This window comes from Odocoileus virginianus, chromosome 1 (assembly GCF_023699985.2).
Source record: "Odocoileus virginianus isolate 20LAN1187 ecotype Illinois chromosome 1, Ovbor_1.2, whole genome shotgun sequence".
Classification (NCBI taxonomy): domain Eukaryota; kingdom Metazoa; phylum Chordata; class Mammalia; order Artiodactyla; family Cervidae; genus Odocoileus; species Odocoileus virginianus.
Genome location: NC_069674.1, coordinates 29,897,764 through 29,906,178, shown reverse-complemented (window position 1 = coordinate 29,906,178; position 8,415 = coordinate 29,897,764).

Genomic DNA, 8,415 nt, shown 5'->3' with positions numbered 1-8,415 from the left:
AAATAATTTAAGACATCTGTTCAATATATGACATCAGTTGAAATGATAAAAGATAGCTTAGAACACCAGATGTGAGAATACCACAAAAAGCAATAATATGCAACATGCAGAGATTAGATTATGAAAAAAATAATAACCTACCATACCACTGTACTTCACTCCTCATTGTACAACCAAGAATCAAGCTCCATATAATCAGAAAATCTCAGAAGTAACAGCAATGAAATCTTTCTGTCCTATTGTAATGCTGCAAATTGTAACCTTGAAGAGCATACTCAGATGTGTACCAGTGGATCTTAATTGCAAAACAGCATAAGGAATGAAATTTGTAAATAGAGTCTAAGGACCTAAAATAAGATTTTAAATCAGGCTACATTAATTTGGAATTTATCCATGTGTTGATGTTTGCCTTTAGGTTATTTGAAAGAAAAATCAGAACGTATCCAGGATTTTCTTTTATTTAAAAAAAAAAAAAAAGCACCTTTTGATAGCTCAGCTGGTAGGGCAGAGGACTACAGAGGTGATTTTTTAAAAAAACAAACATACTTTTTCAAGCTTTAAACAACAAACTTCACTGAGCTAACCCCTGCCCTACATGCACAGTCAGGGTAGGGATGGAAGGGAGGTGAGAAACATTAGAAGAGTGGGACACACATTGCGACTTGACAAAATTAAAAGTAGATAGAGAAGAATGCCGGTTCCTTGAGGCCAGGGTAAGTGCTGCGTTATCCCATTTCACAGATCAGAAGCTGAAGCTGAGCGGTTACTTCTGCAAATCCCACAGCTGAGAATCAGTTCTGAGGGATTTTCTTTTACCCCTAACGCCCCCATTTTTCCTGTTAGACTGTCTTCAGAAAGATAATGCAAGAGTCTCAAGGAGTAGCTGGTTAACAAAACCCTTCTATGATTATCCTTCCTCCCACTAGAAAATGGAATGCTGACCAGGCTGGCTCGAGTGTCCCTACCTCCTACTCTTTTCAATGCTCCTCAACTGAGACTGGGGCTTTGGGCTCAGACAGTAAAGAATCTGCCCGCAATGCTGGAGACACGAGTTCTATCCCTGGGTCAGGAAGATCCCCTAGAGAAGGAAATGGCAACCCACTCCAGTATTTTTGCCTGGAGAATTCCATGGACAGAGGAGCCTGGGGGGCTACCTTCCATGGGGTTGTGAAGAGTCAGACATGACTGAGCGACTAACACTGCTGAGACAGGGCTGTTTCCTTGGTGCCCCTAAGATAAACCAATATGAATAGAGGTCTCAACAGCTAGAAACCAAGATGCCCCCTCCCTCACAGGTCAAAGTCAGCTGTAAGCATCACTGTTAGGCACTGTGTAGGGGTTCAGAGAAATAGAATACTATTGTTGTTGATAAGATGCTTCTAGGCTGATTAGAAGACAAGGCAGGATCATCCCCCCAAAATAAATATAATGAGAATCCCAAGCAACTATAGAGGAAAGTTGAAAGAGGTATTTTGCTTCAGGACTTCGAGAGATCCTACATATTAAACTGGGCTTCGCAGATGTCTCAGCAGTGAGGAACCTGCCTGAAATGCTGGAGACATGGGTTCGATCCCTGGGTTGGGAAGATCCCCTGGAGAAGGGCATGGCAACTCACTCCAGTAATTCCATGGACAGAGGAGCCTGGTGGGCTACAGTCCATAGGGTCGCAGAGTCAGACACTACTGAAGTGACTGAGCATTCACACACATATTAAACCACGTGGGTGACAGTCTAACTCACAAATGCGTAAGGTCATATGGATCCACCTAGGTGTGAACTAGATGGATGTTTTACTCCATTCCTTTTCTTTACCCCCTTTCCTGTTTTCAGTGCTTTAACACCCCTCGTCCTATTGCTCGCCCAGTGTCTCCAGATGCCTAAGCCCTGCCTTGACTGTGCAGGATAGTTTTATGCTCAATATCTTTTCCTTTCATTCCTTTCCTTTCCAAACTCACTAGTTCTATTTCTCCATTCTTGGTACTCAGCTGTCTTCCGGGAAAATTCAAACTTAACTATCGGATATCCCAAATAAATATTATGCCTTTGCAGTTACTGGGAATTACTATTGCTGGCAGTCAAGTTAGGCTGTGTAGATATTTTAAAGAAGATCAGAAAAATAACTTCCAAACAAGTGCTTATAATATATTCTTGCTCGGATTCAGACTATATCTAAGGACAATGGTCCCCAAACCAAACAATCTTAGGAAGTCTCTTGATTAATTTAATTTTACTTAAAAATGGAAAGCAATTAATATTCTTAATGCAGCATCTAATTTGACCTCTGTTCAGTTCTTTTTTAAGTTCAACAAAAAATAAAAGACCCAAGTTACCTTGCTAAATTAGTTAAAAATAATTCATTTTAGGCACTTCAAATGTTTCAATATTTTGTGTATAACTAACTAAAAAGAAATTTATTTTGGCTGTATCTTTGAATTTTCATTGTATTTTACAATTACTGACCCTTACTAAGTATTGAAAACTGAGACTTCAATGTATTTGAGGTCCCAGAATACTTGCATACGTATAAAACAAACAAATTGAGGCTTGAAGAATAATCCTATCTTGGTGAAAATGTGAAAAAATGGATGACTAAAGTTGCCATTTAAATTGCATACATCAGAATATAACCATTTTCAGTTCACTTTTATAAACCTGCATAATGGTTTCACATCCAGTGTGCATGTGCTCAGACTCTAAACCATGTCCGACTCTTGGCCGCTCTATGGACTGTAGCCCACCAGGATCCTCTATCCATGGGATTTTCCGTGCAAGATTACTGGAATGGATTGCAATTTCCTCCTCCAGGGGATAAGGTACAAATACGAACACTCAGTTCAGTTGCTCAGTCATGTCCGACTCTTTGTGACCACATGGACTGCAGCATGCCAGGCCTCCCTGTCCATCACCAATTCCTGGAGTTTGCCCAAACTCATGTCCATTGAATCAGTGATGCCATCCAACCATATCATCCTCTGTCCTTTCCTTCTCCTCCCACCTTCAATCTTTCCCAGTATCGGGGACTTTTCAGATGAGTCAGTTCTTTGCATTAGGTGGCCAAAGTATTGGAGTTTCAGTTTCAACATCAGTCCTTCCAATGAATACCCAGGATTGATCTCCTTTAGGATGGACTGGTTGGATCTCCTTGCAGTCCAAGGGACTCTCAAGAGTCTTCTCCAACACCACAGTTCAAAAGCATCAATTCTGCGGCACTCAGCTTTCTTTATAGTCCAACTCTCACATCCATACATGACTACTGGAAAAACCATTGCCTTGACTAGATGGACCTTTGTTGGCAAAGTAATGTCTCTGCTTTTTAATATGCTATCTAGGTTGGTCATAACTTTCCTTCCAAGGAGAAAGCATCTTTTAATTTCATAGGTGCAATCACCATCTGCAGTGATTTTGGAGCCCAAAAAACAAAGTCTGACACTGTTTCCACTGTTTCCCTATTTCCCATGAAGTGATGGGACCGGATGCCATGATCTTAGTTTTCTAAATGTTGAGTTTTAGGCCAACTTTTTCACTCTCCTCTTTCACTTTCATCAAGAGGCTCTTAGTTCTTCTTCACTTTCTGCCATAAGGGTGGTGTCATTGGTATATCTGAAGTTATTGATATTTCTCCCAGCAACCTTGATTCAGCTTGTGCTTCATCCACCCCAGTGTTTCTCATGATGTACTCTGCATATAAGTTAAATAAGCAGGGTGACAATATACAGCCTTGATATACTCCTTTTCCTATTTGGAACCAGTCTGTTTTTCCATGTCCAATTCTAACTGTTGCTTCCTGACCTGCATACAGGTTTCTCAAGAGGCAGGTCAGGTGGTCTGGTATTCCCATCTCTTTCAGAATTTTCCACAGTTTATTGTGATCCACACAGTCAAAGGCTTTGGCATAGTCAATAAAACAGAATTAGATGTTTTTCTGGAACTCTCTTGCTTTTTTGATGATCCAGCAGATGTTGGCAATTTGATCTCTGGTTCCTCTGTCTTTTCTAAAACCAGCTTGAAGTTCATGGCTCACATATTGTTGAAGCCTGGCTTGGAGAATTTTAAGCGTTACTTTACTAGCGTGTGAGATGAGTGCAATTGTGTGGTAGTTTGAGCATTCTTTGGCATTGCCTTTCTTTGGGATTGGAATGAAAACTGACCTTTTCCTGTCCTGTGGCCACTGCTGAGTTTTCCAAATTTTCTGGCATTTGAGTGCAGCACTTTCACAGCATCATCTTTCAGGATTTGAAATAGCTCAACTGGTATTTCATCACGTCTACTAGCTTTGTTTGTAGTGATGCTTTCTAAGGCCCACTTGACTTGACATTCCAGGATGTCTGGCTCTAGGTAAGTGATCACACCATTGTGATTATCTGGGTTGTGAAGATCTTTTTTGTACAGTTCTTCTGTGTATTCTTGCCACCTCTTCTTAATATCTTCTGCTTCTGTTAGGTCCATACCATTTCTATTCTTTATTGAATGAACACTGGTAAGAAACAAAAACTAACTATAACCATCATTAACATGATTGGATTTTATATTTTCTTAAGAAATAATTCTCCAAGTTAAAGATGTGTAAATAGGCTACTCAGACAACTATATTTTCCAAACCTTAACAACCAATTTCTGATACCTCATGAAAGTAAAGCATTTTGAAATATAATTAACTTGAAAGAACTATGATCTTGGAAAATATTACAATTTTTAAGAGAAAGTATCTTACTATAAGGGCTAAAAATATAGGTGGCCTAGTCATTCTAAATATAAAAATTAAATAGCAAAGATTTATCAGTGTTTCCATCACTGTCTAAGGGACTGGATAATTTTCCTCTAAAAATAAAGTCCTATAATGGAGAAGTGATGGTACTTCCCTTTTTTTTTTTGCACAATTTATGTTTTTTTGGTTTTTTTGGCCACTCCTCACTGCACATGGGATCTTGGTTCCCTGACCAAGGATCAAATTCATGCCACCTGCATTGCAAGCATGGAGCCTTAATCATGGACTGCCAGAGAAGTCCCTAGTACTTCTCAGTTTTAGTGATTCTTTTCATTGTCCCAAGAGACTGTGACTCCCAACTCCAGAATAGTATAGTTACCAGGAAGCCTTCTAGTATTGATCTTACTTTGTAAATAAACTTTCCTACAGGAAACACAATTTACTGTGCAGTTCTGTGGGATTCTAGTCAACTTCTCATTGTTTTTGTCATAAATTAATAAACTGAAATTTTTATATATAAATAAAATCTTTCAGCATCTTTCAGATTTACTTAGCCCTGACTAAACTGTGAAAATTGAGTTTCAGTACCTGAAAATTGCTGGATGTGTGATCAACTCATCTTAAGTAGATACTCTTTGAGTCTCAAGCTCTGGACAGCTTCTCTCTCTGTCACTTGGCATTTGCCTCATGAACATGGTTCAGTTCAGTTCAGTTCAATTGCTCAGTCATCTCCGACTCTTTGTGACCTAATGGACTGCAGCACTCCGGGCCTTCCTGACCATCACCAACTCCTGGAGTTTACTCAAACTCATGTCCATTGAGTCGGTGATGCCATCCAGCCATCTCATCCTCTATCGTCCCCTTCTCCTCCTGCCCCCAATCCCTCCCAGCATCGGGGACTTTTCAAATGAGTCAACACTTCGCATGAGGTGGCCAAAGTATTGGAGTTTCAGTTTCAACATCAGTCCTTCCAATGAATACCCAGGATTGATCTCCTTTAGGATGGACTGGTTGGATCTCCTTGCAGTCCAAGGGACTCTCAAGAGTCTTCTCCAACACCACAGGTCAAAAGCATCAATTCTTCAGCACTCAGCTTTGTTTATCGTCCAACTCTCACATCCATACATGACTACTGGAAAAACCATTGCCTTGACTAGATGGATCTTTGTTGGCAAAGTAATGTCTATGCCTTTTAATATGCTGTCTAGGTTGGTCATAGCTTTTCTTCCAAGGAGTAAGCGTTGTTATGCCCGATGTCCGAATCCCCGAGCGGGAAGAGAGAAAGCTACCAAGAGACAATGCAAAACGCAAGAAGGAAGTTTATTGCTAGCTCGAGCTAGGGCCCCCGCTGTGTCCAACGCAGTGGCGCACAGGCTGAGAGCCCCGAGCCCGGTTTTTCTATCCATATTTATAGGCCATCCAATTTCAAACATAAGCAGGGGTCAATTAGCGAAGCGGATTGGTTACATGTTCGCGCGCGCGGGACTTTTCCGAAAACAAGTTCTGATTGGCTGTATCTGGGTGGCCTGATAATCGTCCTAGTTGCCAGAGGAGGGTCTTTCCCTTCCCGCCTCTGTCTCCTATCATGGCGTTATGTTTGCTCTTCCTACATTCCGTTTGTTCTTCCTACAGCGTCTTTTTATTTCATGGCTGCAGTCACCTTCTGCAGTGATTTTGGAGCCCCAAAAAATAAAGTCTGCCACTGTTTCCAGTGTTTCCCCATCTATTTGCCATGAACATGGTAAATGTTAATTTTTAAGATTAGGTATCATTACTTTCATCTTTTTTGCATACATGTTTAGGACTAATTTCAATTGTTTTCTTCTCACTTTTGGAAAAATAAATCACTCACAGTATTTACACTGATGTCTTAAGAAAAATACTGTTATTCAGTAAATTTTAATAGTGTGTGTCAGACATCATTTAAGAAGGGAATTGGGCTCTGAAATCAATCAGTAAATGAAAGAAAGTAACTCCCAAAACAGTATGGGGCTCCCTTTCTGAACCTATAAGTTCTGTCTATAGGATAAAGCTGTCGATACAAATACTTAGGGCATTTGGAGTGAAAAAGCCCAGCTTGAGGCTCTTAGGCAAACAGAACATGCTTAATTTATAACCCACTTACTCACAGCTACTGAGAGAGTCAGTTCCTAGGCAGGTTGATAAGAAGTCTAGGGGTCCCCAAGGAGAGAGAGGTATGGAATATTCAAGGAGGAAGAAAGGACAAACTTTTTTACTTTTTTTCCTCTACATTCCTTAGGATTATATAACAATAATGTATCCTGCCTGAGGACAGTCTCTGGCTAATTCTGTTATCTTAAAACATAAATTATGGGAGTAGGTCTGGTCTTTACAAGGATGTATCCTGCCTGAGGACAATCTTTGGATTAAACCTTCTAGCCAACTCTGTTATCTTAAAATGTAAATATGGGAGTGGGTCTGGTGAGGTCTTTGCAACCTCCAGACATTCTTTGGATTCATTGGAGAGTATATAACTCCATTGCTAACACTAGCAAAGGGGGTACTCTTTTGCCCCCTTCTGATGCCTATGTCAGAAGCTTTCTCTATCTCCTTTATACTTTAATAAAACTTTATTACACAAAAGCTCTGAGCGATCCAGCCTCGTCTCTGGCCCCGGATTGAATTCGTCTCCTCCGGAGGCCAAGAATCCCGCGTCTAATCGTTCAGCAACAACCTTTCACTACCAAAACCTATGACCTATTGCCTTTTAAAAAACTGTAAAGGACTTTGCCTGGCTGTCTGGTGGTTAGGACTCCATGCTCCCAATGCAAGGGTCTTGGGTTCTGTTCCAAGCTGGGGTCTAAGATCTGGCAAGCTGCATGGCAAGGCATCCCCACCTCCCACCCACCCCCCAAAAAAACAGAAGACAAAACTAACAAACAAACAAAAAATGGTAAAAATTTGGAGCCAGGTGATAATTTAGTGATGATTAAGCTGCAGGAGACCTGGGATCCATCCCTGGGTCGGGAAGATCCCCTGGAGAAGGGAATGGCAACCCACTCCAGTATTCTATTCCTGCTTAGAGAATTCCATGGACAGAGGAGCCCGGTGGGCTACAGTGGAATCACAAAGAGTTGGACACAGTTGAGTGACTAACACTAAGCCAAACACTTAATCTTTCTGAAAAAGGGGTTGTGAGAAGTTCCAGGGCTTACCTGCCATCACACTATCTCCCAGGAGTAAACCGGACCCTTCACTATAGAATTAGAGTTTCCCACGGCCCTATCCTTTCTTCCATTTTAACTTTCACTGAGGTACACAACTCATGTGCTTTAATCCTCTGTGACTTTATCACCTAGAAGCATTATATTGAGCAGGGGTAAATAGTTATTTTATGTAGGTCTAATTAAGTTCAAACTGACTTGCATTTGCCCCAGACCTTCTTTGTTCCTTGGAGTCAGTCTAATAGGAGCAATTGAATCTCTTCAGTTCAACATGTATTTGGGAGGCAGAGGCACCTACTTGGGGTAAGAGAGAAGGGATCACCATTTCACTGAGCAGAAAGTTTCAGTTGCTAGAAAAATGTGAACCAGAACTAAGCCATTCCAGCTCACAAGATAAAGGAATCGCCCATAGCAAAGCTAGTTGGAAACCAGGTTGACATGCACTGTCTTTACTTTTAGGTTACAAAGAAAAAACAAAACTCTCTGAAGAATTATCCTATGGTAAGTAAAATATGTATTGCTTCA